Source organism: Jaculus jaculus, chromosome 1, assembly GCF_020740685.1.
Source record: "Jaculus jaculus isolate mJacJac1 chromosome 1, mJacJac1.mat.Y.cur, whole genome shotgun sequence".
NCBI lineage: Eukaryota > Metazoa > Chordata > Mammalia > Rodentia > Dipodidae > Jaculus > Jaculus jaculus.
This window is the reverse complement of record NC_059102.1, coordinates 115,120,198-115,135,702: the sequence shown is the minus strand read 5'-3', so window position 1 is coordinate 115,135,702 and position 15,505 is coordinate 115,120,198.

Here is a 15,505-nt window from a genome sequence, read left to right as displayed (position 1 = left end):
TTTCAATAACAACTCTATTTCTTGATACCAAATTACCGTTGCAGTCAGCCCCTCATTGCTGGACAAATACCTGACCAAAAGCAGCTTATAGGAGGAAAGGGGTTTATTTTAGCCTTGCAAAGGCTAACATCATGTATGGTAGAGGAAGCTTTCTTACTTCCCTAGATCAATGCAGAGAGACACCACCAAACAGGCAGGAAAACACCAACAGCACAAAGCACTATAACTCCAAAACCGCTTTCCACACACCTAGTAGGGCCAGACTCAAAATCTCCAAAACACACCATAGTCTTCCCCCAGTGACACCTCCATTCTCCAGTAGGACTCCACACACTGATGACTCAAGTTTTTAGTCTGATTCTATGGTGCCATACATTCAAATTATCACACTAAGCTTACCTAGCTGTTGCCTCAGACCTATTATTTTTTTAGATTTAGACACTATTAAGGTCCATTTATTTATTACAGGAGACAAGAGCCAGCAACACAGACATTATTTAAGCTTCCATAGGAAGGAAAAGAAAAGAAAATGAAGCAATTCTCATCATATACCCAATGGCACACAAACCCTGCACTTCTTTATAAGATCTTCAGCTTTGCTAATAACCAGAATATCTTCCACTGTCACTCTCACTCACTATATTTAACGTGCTCAATTCTTCTTTTCCTTATATCCAGATCTATTCTCAAGCACTACTTGTTTGCCTGTTTTTATTCAGGAAATGTCATGCTAGTTGGTAGTCCAAAAGACAAATCTATATACCCAGAGATATCACCCACTCTGCAAACTAAGAACCCTATAGCTACCAGAATCAACTCTGGCAGGAAGCATAATACTTTCTCTTCATTATCATCAGATACTCTTTGCATGTAGTTGCAATCAACCAATATTTAAATGCTTAGTTTTCATCTTTGTATGTATTAAAACAGGATAAGTAATAGAAGAGATTAAACCTAATAGATGCAAAGTTACCATTCCAACTTTAGTTTGGAAATGAAGATGTCTAAGAACTTTAAAGAATAAGATGCAGATTGATGTTAAAAATACCTGTGTTATTTCCATATTCAAATGCTTTTTCAAGAAATATGGAATCATGGTTAAAATGAAAAGTCATTAATCAAAAGTGAGCACCACGATAAATTAAAGAAAAATGTTAAGCAGAGACAACTATCATGTGTGGACATCTAATGAGCTTGGGCATTACACAAAATATTGGTAGGTCTAGTGTATAATTTCTAAAAAAACAAAATTCTGTACTCTGGTGGAATAATCTTTGCTTTTGGGTATGTGGCAATATATTTTTTCATTGCCCAAAATTCTGTAGCCTAAAATAAGAAGGAAAGCACATCTTTCTCCATGAGGGATTGTGACAATATCTTAATTATAATTGAGGATCTTTTTGAAAATGAGTAAGTGTTACATAAATTATATATTCAGCATGAGGAAACAATAGAGCTTTTCCTTTGGGCACTTTCTTGAGATGGAGGTTGAAAAAGGAACCTAGTGCCTTGCATAGCATTCTACCACTGAGCTCTACACTATATTTAGATGTGCTCTAACAGTTGTTACAGCTAACTGCCATAACAAAAACTCTCAGTATTTCAGAATCAAGTTGTTTTCTCCCACACATAGTAGTGTAATTCAGATTAGAGGAGAATGTGGCTCTCTACGAACACTTCAGAACCCAGGCTAACAAATCACTCTGAGTTCTTCCTCTTCTGAAGCTTTGATGCTCTTTACTGGATATTTGACATTTGGCTAAGGAACAAGAAATGTGAGGAGTACAACATATATTCATATGAGTTCTGAAATCAAGCCTGGAAAACATTTTTAGCATTTTTCATCTATGTTTCCTTGGCCAAAATTCAATCACAGAGCCCCACAGTACAGAGGAATGGAAAATACATTCTTTTGTTGTCCAGAGTCACTGAATACTAGCTTTCTTTTTGGTATCATAAGGTCACTGTCTTACATAAATTACTATGTCAAGATATATTAATGTGAAAGTTTTCCACAGCTGATAGTCCATGTTGAAGCCATAGTAAGGGAGAAAGAAAGAGTTACATGGAGGTTTAAAGGCCACTGAGTTGACTATTATGCATCAGTTTTAGTTATCAGCAAAATATTGAACATAAATATTGAAGTTAAAAAAGTATTTAATGTTAAAGTTTCCTTGATATTCCTAGTCACTTGATTTTAAGATCACTGTCCTTTCACATGCCATGTATTATAAGTCTCACACAGTTATGGCATACATAATAGATATTTTACTATTTAATATTTACATGATATGACTCTAGAAAATAAGATGCTATACAAGTGGTTAAATAGAAAAGAAGTGATATGTCCAGCATATAGTATAGAATGTCCTCTAGAGGGAATGGCTGCCTAGCAATGAATTTACCATAGATGGCATATAAAGTGAGAAGTTCATGGTAGATCTTGCAATGCTGGTGAAGTAAAGAGTTTTATTAGGTAGCCTCAGGGTTTCAACTAATGAAAACCATAATAAAAATATTTTCCTTTTCTTGTTTTTCTTTTGTGGCCAGAAATTTAGTTATTTTGTAGTTGCATGCATCCATAGGAAAAAGAAACTAACAGAAAATATAATTTCTTCATGAAAAATGCCTTTATCTTTTATTTTTAAGACGTTTTTGGTCAATTCAATTCTCCTTCCAAAATTTGAAACTTTAGAGTAATCAAAGTCAAAGATATTCACATGTATCAAGATGTAGAGAAAAGGCAAGACCAGCCTTGACCCCAGCCTGTGTCAGTCCTGACCAAAGTCAAAGATTAGGATGAATATTTGATGCCATCACTTTCACTAAAAAATATACTCTGTGGAAAGAATTTGGAAAATTTGATTTTCCCTGTGCAACTTATTATGGGCACCCAAGGCTAGAATTCTGAATGACTTTCCTCCCTTGGATTTGAGCTAATGTGTTGGTACAATATGAGACAGAAAAAAAGTTAATTCATAAACCTGAAACTACCAGGCAAGCATTGACTCATGAAGGCTCCTAAAGAACAAGGCATCATTTCCTCCACATATCTTATTACTTATGCACCTGTGAAAAAAGATAATAGTTAAGACATCATATCTTATTTGGTAGCCTATTTCATGTCAGAATTTCTGAAAAGAAGAACCACTATATTTAAACAACAATAAATTTGAAAAATAACTTCAAGAAGGCCAGTGTCTGGAGCAAGGACATGTTTTCCCACAATATTCTAATCCACCATTATGAATGCTCCTTTTATCACAAATTAATAAACATATTAATATACCTAGAAGCCATATGTAATGTCAACACAATGCCCTCCATTTATAAGTGTATCTAAAGTGGCAGGGCCTTCTTCATGAATAATAGTAGATATGGGTAATGAGACATAATTATATTAGCATTTTAAATCATTTTATCTAACCCACAATGGCTTTCTTTTCATGATTCATATTAGCAGCTGTCTTTTTTTATTATGCCTATGCTCTCTAAATGGGAAAGGAAATACCCTGTACTGTCACACAGTATTTAAATGTCGTTTATTATGTCTTTAATTTTAACAATACCTTTTGAGATAACCATTTACTTTTTATAGATAAAGACATGAAGGCTGAGGTTTCATAGATGGTAAGCAATAAACCTGGGACATTAATCCACATATAGCTGTCACCAAAGACCCATGATTTTTTTCATAATGTTCAATAAGCAAAGTTGTTTGTGAAACTGAGTGATCCCATCTTCAGACTTTAGTTTAATAAAAATAAGAGTGCTTGGGTCTAGAGATAGCTCACTTGGTAAAGTGGGTGCTTCACAAACATAAGGGCCTGAGTTTGATCTCCCATACCTACATCAAATGCCAGATGTGGTGAGGTGATGTGTATTTATAATCCCAGTGATAGGGAAGCAGAAATAGATGGATTTCTGGGACTCTTTGGCTAGCCAGTCTAACGGAATTGGTGATCTCTACACCAATGAGAGAGCCTGAATCTGAAAGGTTGATGTAATTCTGAGGATGATGACTGAGACTGTCCTTCAACATACACATGCTGATATTCATATTTGAATAATTTCCTATACACATATGTGTACTTGTATATACATGAACACACACATAATCACACATGCATTAAATTACTTTAAAGCTTTTAGATTCATATAATGACAATCATTTTAACCACATTTCCTTATAATTATAAATTCTACCAAAGCTATAGAGATCAACAAGAACAAAAAGTTCCTATGACCTGCATGTGCAGTTTAAGTGAGAAGCAGGCAATACTATAAAACTATGCTATAAAATTTATATGTATATACTCATTTGCAAATTGCATAAGAGAGATAATCCTTTTCCTGGGGTGGGATATCTCACATAGAATGACTAAATCTCAGTGCAAATAAAAACATTTCCAGTTTTAGATGACAAAAAATGCATGTCTACCATAAGGAACAGCCAGAGGCTATAGTGGAGCATGTAGAAATTTCTTGGGGTTGTTTACTTACCTACTTAAAATAATTTACTGTATTTAAGAAGAATTATAATACACATGGAACATCCTTGTGTTGTTTATACATTCATAGGAGACTTTAGGAAGAGTGGCAGCATCTGTCAGCTATATCAAATTATTCCACCAGTATAAAGAGCTCTATTTCTGAGTAAATTCAAATTAGCAACTTGAAGGGCATGTCAATTCCTTAAATGTACAATACTCAAACCTGTCTTGTAGGTTTGGAAACTCAAACAAAACCCACATAACTTTAGGTGTGTTTGTTATAGATATCTCACCTTTATAGAACATTGGATGGCAGAGATCTTAAAGTTTCTTAAAGGTTTGCATGTTTTCTAAGAACCCCTATGAGTCATGTTTTAAATTTTTTTTGTTCATTTTTATTTATTTATTTGAGAGCGACAGACAGACAGAGAAAGAGGCAGATATAGAGGGAATGGGTGCACCAGGGCCTCCAGCCACTGCAAAAAAACTCCAGACTTGTGGGCCCCCCTTTGTGCATCTGGCTAACGTGTGTCCTGGGGAATGGAGCCTCCTACCAGGGTCCTTAGGCTTCTCAGGCAAGCGCTTAACTGCTAAGCCATCTCTCCAGCCCTGAGTCATGTTTTATATTGCATGCCATATTAGGAAGCTGCAAGTTACATTACTAAAAATCTTTGATGTGTGACATGATCATTCCATTTTAGCATTGACAGGCCAGTATGTCATGAAGAACTCTTCAAAGCTTATTATAGTAATTTATTTGCATATATACCTTTTCTCTTAGTCATAGAGGATTTTGTTGTTGTTGTTGTTAAGTAGTATCACTGACAAAGGAGAAGCCCCTAAATTTTTATTGATTATAGAATAAGGTTACTTTCAGAGTTAGACATTAAATTATCCTCTGTGAAGAGTCTACTAAGAATCAGCACCAAACTGGGTAAGACTGGTTAGGAAAAGCGATGAACAAGCCCATGAGTAAACTTATCAAAAAGGGAAGCTTAGGAAACACTCAAATCCAATCATGGAAAGCAGTTAATTTGCTTAGGGTTGGAATGTAAGGTAAAACCTAGCTAAAAGATTATCTTCATTCTTCTACACCCAAACTTAGGTAAGAATGTCTATCACAGCAGTCCTTCCTCACAGGGCCCCTGGTAGTTGTAGTCTCCTTTGGTGCAATCAATTGCTGTCACAATCCAAGGCTAAATCTGGAAAAGTTATTATCTAGAGAAACACAGTCAATTGAGCCTAAAGGGTACACATTATCAAGTTTAAGGACAAAAGAAAGTTAGAGAACATCTTAGCTATTACATTCAAGATTAAATGTGGAGCTCAACACACAAATGGCAGTAGGCAGCCTTGAGCCATAAATGCATAGGATATAGAACATAAAATAAGAAATGTTAGAGATACTGAATATGCTATGTGAAAATTTTACAATTTTTCCCATAGTAGGGTCTTTCCCAGACCATTTTTCCCAGGTCTTTCAGCTCAAGTTGATTGTTCTGAATGAAATAATTAGATATGAAATGAAATGGACAGTGTGGTAGTTTGAATATAAAAAGTCCTCTGTCATCTTATCCATTTGGATATTTAATCTACATTTGGTTGCTGTGTGTTAGGGAAAGTTGTGGAACCTTTAGGAGCTGGAGTTTTGCTGGGAGAAGTGTGAAGTGTGTCGCTGGGGGCAGTCTTGAGGTTTTATAGTCTAGCCTGCTTGAACCATATATATATATATATATCTTTTCTTTATGCTAATATGATCTTAAATAGTCTGGTATTAGTATGCTTTTCCCACTATTATAGACTTCTCCTTGAAACTGTAAGCAAAAATAAACCCTCTCTTTCCTTAAGCTGTTTCTAGTCAGGTATTTTGTCCCAGAAACAAGAAAACAACTGACTCAGACAGTAAGAGAGAGACTTTACTAACCATCCCACACAAGTAATTTGTGTTAGGTAGATACAGCATGATTTCATGCATTTGTTCTATATGTGCAACCTAAAGAAATGAAATTCTTTGGCAAAGAAAATAGAATAATGTTTGAGGGTAGGGAAATGTTGGTCAAAGGGCACCATTTTTTTTATTATTAGATGATAAATTCTGGAGACCTTGTATACATATACCAAGGAGATTTTCGTTAAGATGATGTGCACTTCAAATTTACTAAGAGAACATATATCCTTTGTGCTCACTTACACACATAGAAAGAGTAACTATGCAGAATGAAAGATATTTTAAAAACTTTGTGGTAGCCATTTCACAATGTAAAAGTATGACAAAACACCACTTTGTATACCTTATATGTTAAGTAAATATATAAGTAAATTTTATTTGCAATCATATTTAGTACAGCTACAAAAAAGAACATCTATTGTTTTACCCCTAATTTACATTTATTGATTTACCCCTAATTTCTTTGTGAAGGTCTCAGTTTTGGACCTTTTTTATTTTCCTTATTTTTAAAAAACTTCTTTTAACATGTCTTCTAATGCAGATCCACTGACAACAAATTCTTTCAATTTGTCTGAGAAAGTAGTTATCCTTCACTTTTGAAAGGTAATTCTACAGGGTACACAATTCTAAGTTGGTGGGATATTTTTTCACTCTCAGCACACTAAATATTTCATTCTACTCTCTTTTTTCTTATATCATTTCTGAGGGGAAAAGAAATGTAATTCTCATCTGTTCTTCTAGGAACAAAGTGGATTTTATTGTGGTTTCTTTCATAATTTATTTGATTTCTGATTCTCTATAGTTTGAAGATGACGGTATGCCTCTGTATAGTTTTTAGATATTTATTTTGGTCTTCTAGCTTTCTGGATATATTGTTTAGTGTATGGTACTCATTTGGGGAGATTTTCAGTCATTATTTTCTCAAATATACAATCTTTTCTTTTTATATACTTGTATTTTCACTATGTGTGTTATGCCTTTTGTAGCTGACACACAATGTTTGGACATTCTGTTTCATTCTATTTAGTCCCTGTTCCCATAGCCTTTCAGGTTTGGAGGTTTCCATTATATTTACTCATGGATTTGTCATGGTTTTGTCTACTCCACAAAGTTCACCAGGGCAATTTTCATTGAGGCTAGGGTGTATTTCATCTCAAGAATTCTACTTAATCCCTTAAGAATTCTGTCTTTTTGCTCCCATTATCTATTCTTGGATGCTTCCTACTATGTCCATTGGAACCCTTAACACAGAAATCATTATATAAATTCCTTGTCTAATCATTCTGGCACCCTTACCATTTCTGGTACTGAGGCTTGCTCTGTCTCTTCAAATTATATTTGTTGCCATTTAGTGGGACTTAAATTCTTATTTTTCCTCAATAATGAAGCATGGTTCACTGGATAAGGGGAACAATTGCAAATCAGCTTTTAGAAATGTGGTGAAGTATAGGAGGTAAAACAAAGCATTTGCCAGTCTTACTGTGTTAGGAAGCCTTCTGCCCCTGCTGTGGCACGAACATGAAATGGCCCCGCAGTTTCATGTGCTGAGGGCCTCCATGTGTTGGCTTTGCATCATGTCAAGTGAGAAGTGCACTGAAACAGATAGACAGGCAGGGTAGTTCTCACAAGTCAACCAGCATGGGGACATCATGACAGAAAAGAGCCTTGAGTTATCAATTCAAATCATTTTTTGTGAAAAGGAAACTCACCACAAACTTCAATATCCCCACATGTTCCCACACACATGTAAACATGGATACACACATGTGCACCCACCACACATATACGCAAAAAATAAACATACACAACTATGCAGGCTTGATCACTACCTATCTCTGTTCAACAACCTATACCAGCCTCATCTCATGGCATGCCCTCTCCACACTCAGAATCTCACCTAGCACATGAACACATCAAGTAGTGTTACAATTTAACACAGAAACGTAGGAGGCATCTCTTTATGTAATGCAAACCAAGTACGTCTTTACCATCCAGCACTAGAACCATACTAGATACTTCCAGAACAGTACTGAAAAGTTCGTTGAACCTTCTTGCAACATCAGCAGACACATTGTTGCTTCACTGTTACAAATGTTCATGTCAGTTTCATTAATTTTCTTAAACATATCACCCCAACATATCTACAATGCTGAATGTCAAAGATTCTAGAATGGTGCTGAGAAATATAATATAGTAACCACTATCCACAAGTGTTGTTGAGCATTTGAAACAGAAACAGCAAATATCTTGAATGGTAGAGTTATTAGTATTTGGGGAAAAAAATCTTAAGTTTAAACTATCTCTTGTTAAACAATAAAATGCTTTTCATAGCCCATCCAACTCCTTAAAGCTCCATATAGCAGCACACAAAAAAATGTTTTATTGTTATTTTCTAAGACTTGCAGCTGTTCTTGATGTATAATTGCTGGGACACCCCAATAAATGTGAAATATTTTGTCTTTCCCAGGAGTTCTACAATCCTTGAGGAACACCAAAAAAAAAAAAAAATGAAGAAAAGGAAGAAAGAAAATTCCTGTCAGGAAACTATAGTGGTCTGGGGTCAGGTTCTGTTTTGCTGTGTAGATGTAAGAGGCTTCTAGTTTGTTTGTCCTGTAACAGGAGTACTTTGGAGGTCAGGGTTGTCAGTGACAGGTAGCTTTAAGCTTTTATGCATTCAGTCTGTCATTCATCCTGTAAAAATGTATCGAATATCTAAGTTATCATAATACAGAAATCAATTACAGAAGAGTCCTTGCTCTCATGGGACTTGTATTATAGTGGGAGAGTTTAATTATAAACAAGTAAGCAGCTATTTATAAAAAAAAACTACATAAAATAGCATCATCTGTTGATATATGTTATGATAAAATCACTGTCAATGTGTTCTTATGACAGCATGTCTATTTTAGATTCAGAAACCTCAGGGGCTTCTCCTAAGGAGGTGATGAATGAGCATAGATTGGGATGAAGTAAGGGATAAATTATACAATTATCTGGAGCAGGGATTTCAAGGTAGAATCCAAAGCAGAAATGAAATCTCTGGAGCTGAGATGTTTTCCACAACCAGGAATAGCTCTGTGAGATGTCTTATGACATGACAGAGTAAGAGCCAGGGAAATAGAAAGCAGGGAGGCTCTGAGAGGTCTCTTAGAGAACCCCCTGGGAAGTACCTGAGGAATCAATCACTCTTCCAGGTCAGATCAGTACCTACAGTCAGAACTGAGCTAAGTACCCTTCGTTACTGTCCGAATTAAAGCTATCCAGGGCCTTTAAGTTTAGTGTCATGTAAATTATCCAAGAATCTTATTACAATGCCAGTTCAAATGATGAAGGCCAGGGTTGGTGTCTGAGGCAGCTCAGGCCTCCATCCTGTTGTTGATAGTCCACTTTGAGATGGAAGGTTCTATAGGTAAAGTCACTGTGGTGGTTTAATTCAGGTGTCCCCCATAAACTTAGGTGTTCTGAAAGCTAGGTTCCCCAGCTGATAGCAATTAGAAAGTAAAGCCTCCTGGAGACAGTGTATTGTTGTGGGCAGGCTTATGGGTGCTATAGCCAGTTTCCCCTCGCCAGTGTTTGGCACATTCTTCTGTTGCTATTGTCCACCTTATGTTGGCCAGGGGGTGATGTCCACCCCCTGCTCATGCCATCGTTTTCCTCGGCCATCATGGAGCTTCCCCCTGAACCTGTAAGCCAAAATAAACCTCTTTTTTCCACAAGCTGGCCTTGGTTGGGTGATTCCTACCAGCAATGCGAACCTGACTGCATCAGTCACTTAGGCTCAAGCCTATGCTCTTTTATAGGGCTTATGAAGCCTTATTTCTAATGACATCTTCAGCTTCATGTTTTGCTGTCTACTCCTACCACCCCATCCTCCTTCTCCTTGCTTTGTTCCACCAGAAGCTCTCTCATCCTTGGCCTTCACATAGTCAATGGCTCTCTTCCCAGAACAAGCATGTCTTTCTTCTAAGGCTCTTAGTCACCAGTCCTGGTCTTGATCCTTATCTTCCCAACACAAAGGTTAGCTGCCCAAACACTTACTACTAAAGTCCTCTATATATTCCTTCAAAGCTCTGCCATCACTCATTCCTGGATTAAACCTCATTTAGCTCAGTCCACGAAGTATGGAAAGGACCAGTACTATGCTTTCATTGTTTAAGTCCTAAGCCTTAGTGCAATGGTTACAACAGAATTTCCCATGAGAAAATTCACAAATTGAATCACACAAAATATAATGCTATATTAATCTATACAGAAAGAGTATTTTTTCTACAATGTAGCAAAGGCTGGCTATTATGGAAGCTAAAAATGAGCAATTTTCAATAAACAACTCAACATCATGTCACTATTTTGTTGTTAATCTAGATTAATTAACCTTTTAATTAAATGATATATTATAAATTGTTTTTGATTTTTCATAAAATATGATAAATAACAAGGAGGACGACTAAAGTTTCAATAAACTTCTTGAACTAGTTAGGTGTCTTCTGTGTAAATAAATTGCTGCCACATGAATGTGGTCCATGCATTTCATACATTTATGACCCCACTTTTCCAAAATGCATTAAACATCGGTTTATCTACATAATTCTACTAGTTAACAAGTGCACTATTTTTTATCCCTTCTACCTCCATAACATAGTCTAAGGATGTTTTAGTTTTAAACATTTTTTATCAAGAACCTTAATATATGAACATATTTCATAGTGGTCATATTCCCATTGGATTATACTCTTATGGCCCTTTTCCACTACCCCATTCCACTGAGGACCTCCTCAGTGGGAAATCCGTGATAACTGTGGGGACATGAAGGCACAAGTCAGTCCTTACAGTACACCTTCCCACTCTGTGGCTAACAATCTTCTTGCCCCCTCTTCCACAATGTTCCCTGAGACTTGGAGGGTATGCTATAATTCTTTCTTAGTGGTCAGCTCTTGGCAGCATCTAAGTTTTTGCTTTGATAAGTTTTAGTCTCCTCAGTGTCTTCCACCATCTCCCTGATGGGAGTTCTCAAGCTAGACAGGAGATTGCCTATTTTTGACAGCCATGAAATCCCATAAATTTTCTGGTATAGAGAAAGGAATAGGCTAACTTGGGACAACACAAAATTAGTTCTGTGTGGGTTACATCAGTTTTTCCACATAATTTTACTTAGAACAAAGAAGGAAAGAGATCCAAAAACGCTGCCCTGAGGATACCAGCACAAGGGGGAAGGAGACCAACACAAAGAAAAATCAACTCCTACCAAATCAGAGATCCAGAGCCTCAGAGGCCCCCAACACCTCAGCACTGAAGCAGACCAAAAGTGAACCCAACATGGCTCAGGGAAATTTTGCAGAAGAGGGGGCAGAAAGAATGTCAGAGCCACATGTTGGGTCATGATAGGCAGAGACATTTATCTTACCCATAACTGTGGGCAAACTCCACAGTGCACAACCCATATACCTCAACAAGGAGGGGCCAATGGGGAAGGGGTAGGTCATGAATGAGCCTAATAATGGTACCAAACTGACTGTATTTGCTGAATATAAAACTAATTAATAAAAACATTTTTTTAAACCTGCCTTGAATGAATCAGGACAGAATCTGAATGAGTCAGACACTAGGAAAGGACACTATGATAACAAAAGTTTTGAGAATATACCCATCATTATATAAACCAACATAACTAAGTATTAATATTTTATGTATTTGTATTTTACAAATTATAGCTTAAAATTGTGTATTTAAAGTGTTTACATGCATGTCTGGAGTGATGGCTCAGCTGGTAAAGCATTTGCTGTTCAAGAATGCGTCCTTGAGAGTCAGTCCCCAGACAGTCAGCGTGTCTAGTGCCAGAAGGTGCTACATGGGCGACTGGGGGAAACGACCAATATCTGTCCATGCAACTCATGGTCCAACCTACATAGCAGCAAATAACCTGTTGTGATGCCCACACAAGTGCAATAGTGGCACACAGCCATGGTGGGGAACCAGCTGCTCTTGATTTGGCTAACTGATCCCCTCAGTGGTACAAGACCCATAGCTGGAACTGGGAAACAAGTCAGAACCATATCCAAACATAAGCCCACTCTCCACTATCAAGTTACCATCAATCATGGGGTACACGAGGACCTACACCTATTAAACTCTCTATTAAAAATGTAAGGGTTATCTCATTTGACCTGGTGCTAACTTACTGTCCTTTGGAGAATCTGCTTCTCTTTTTCAGACAGATGCAGATCCTAAGGAGAGAGCCACCCCATCATACCTCAAAAGGACCCTGACTGAAACTAAGGAAAATTGGCGGAACAAGCAAGAGTGCTGTTTTCCTGATGAACCAGTTACCAGCACAAGGGGGAAGGAGACCAACACAGAGAAAAATCAACGCCTACCAAATCAGAGATCCAGAGCCCCAGAGGCCCCCAATACCTCATCACTGAAGCAGACTAAAAATGAACCCAACATGGCTCAGGGAAATGTTGCGGAAGAGGGGGCAGAAAGAATGTCAGAGCCACATGTTGGGTCATGATATACAGAGACATTTATCATACCAATAACTGTGGGCTAACCCCACAATGCATGACCCATACACCTCAACAAGAAGGGGCCAATTGGGAGGGGGTAGGTCATGGATGATAACGGTACCAAACTGCCTGTACTTGCAGAATAGAAAGCTAATTTTAAAAAAAGAATAAAAAAAAAAAAGAATACGTCCTTGAGTTTGACCCCAGCAGCCGTGTACAAAGCTGGACATTGTGGCAGCCATCTGTAATTCAAGCTACAACTTTAGATGAGATAGGAGGCAGAGCAAAGAGACTCAGCCAGAAACAAGCTTGAGGGCTGGCTAGCCTGTTGACAACAGTAGTGAACAACGTGAGAGCACAGAGTTCAAAATTGTAAGTCAGATGGAAACTCAGGCAGGAGTTGATATAATCTTTATTTTTAAGTTTTTAAAAAATTAGTTTTTATTAACATAAAAAGAATTAAGTTTAATTACATTGTGTTTTACTTTTCTTGTTTCCTTTCCTCCCTCTTTGACCCCTCCCCCTTTTTCCTTACTCCCACCACAACCTCCTTTCTGCTTTTATACAACGTGTTTTCTTTTATCTTCCCACCTTTCCTACCACCTCTTGTTCCTTCCTCATGGTCCCCTATCTCAATTCATTGTACATACTCATGCTCACTTCACTTTATTTACTTATATAAAAACATTAAATTTAGGATCTGCATATGAGAGAATATGTGATTTTTGTCTTTCTGGGCCTGAGTTACATCACTTTGCATGATCTGTTACAGTTCCATCCATCCATTTTCTGGCAGATTTCATCATTTTGTTTTGTTCATAGCTGAATATGATTCCATTATATAAATGTATATTTTCATTATCCAATCATCAGTTGGTGGGCATCTAGATTGGCTCCATTTCTTTGCTATTGTGAATAGCTATGGTAAGATATCAAGTCCCCTGGCTATATGCTTAGGAGTGATATAGGTGACTCATATAGTAGTTCAATTTATAGCTTTTTGAGAAACCCCCACACTGAATTCTATAGTGGTTGCACCAGTGTTGACATTCCTACTTATGGTGAATAAGGGTTCCTATCTCTCCACAACCTCACCAATATTTGCCTTAGTTTTCTTGATAATAGCTATTCTGACTTGGGTGAGAAGACATATCAAAGGTTTTAATTTATATACTTCTGATGACTAAGAATACTGAATATTTTTTAAATGTCTATTCATCTATTCGTGTTTCTTTTTGAGAACTGCCTATTAATTTCATTGGCCCATTTATTGACTGGCATTTTGTTTTGTTGGTGCTTAATTTTTCCAGTTCTTCATATATTCTAGAGACCAGCTCTCTGTTGAGGAATAGCACACAAGGATCTTTTCCCATTCTGTACACTATTTGTTCACTCTGATGATAGTTTCTTCTTCTATGGAGAAGCCTTTAAATTTCATTCACTCCCATTTGTCTATTCATGGAATTATTTCTTGTGCTATTAGAGTCCTCTTCTAAAAGTATTTACCTGAGTCTGGAATCTATACAGCAAGTGGAGAGGCTAAAAGATAAAAATTAGTGCAGCATTTCCATCCAAAATATCAATTTTTATTTTTATTCCTAAGGCTTTTATCTTATTTGACGAGGACCACTCCATCATCAAAAATGATTTGGATTTGAGGCCTGTTCTACAGGTAGAAATTCTTTTCTGGTACTAAAAATCTAGTCAAAAGCCTATGGCTTGGAAGGACATAAGCCCTGGGTGGTGGAGAAGCTGCTACTGTTGTTTGTCTAAATAAATAAATTGTGCCCATCAAAGTGTTCTCTTATGTTTACGCTTACATAGTAGTGCTGTTCTCACTTCTGATCAGAGCTGCTTCTTTTCCCAGATGGCACTGACTTCTGGGGACTCATCATAGTACTGAAAAGAAGCAAGAATTAAATGCTCAGCATTAAATGAAATGCCCCTTTCACCCTCACCAAAGTTAAGGTAACAACGCAGAAAAGATAGCAGAAAAAATGTGAAAGCCTGAGGAAAGGGAGAAGTGTTTTGGAATGCTGTATTTTGCACATGTGGTGGCTTTTGCAATCATGACCTTCACAGTTGTGCACAATACTGGGCCCATCGACAAGTCATTGTTGACAATGAAGGAAGGCAGAAAGAGAGAAGAAATGAAGGAAGGAAGGAAGGAAGGAAGGAAGGAAGGAAGGAAGGAAGGAAGGAAGGAAGGAAGGAAGGAAGACAGGCAGGCAGAAAGACCTCAAAATAGAGGAGGGACTTGTTGGAGGGAAAGGGGTTTAGTGGAAGGAGTATAGGGGAGTATGGACAAGAGAGAGAAAGGAGACAATATTATGATCAAATTAGATTATGTACATATATAAAGTTGTCAATAAAATGGTATAAAATATGGGCTGGAGAGATGGCTTAGCGGATAAGCGCTTGCCTGTGAAGCCTAAGGACCCTGGTTCGAGGCTCAACTTCCCAGGACCCACGTTAGCCAGATGCATAAGGGGGCACACACATCTGGAGTTCGTCTGCAGTGGCTGGAGGCCCTGGCGTGCCTATTCTCTCTCTCTATCTGC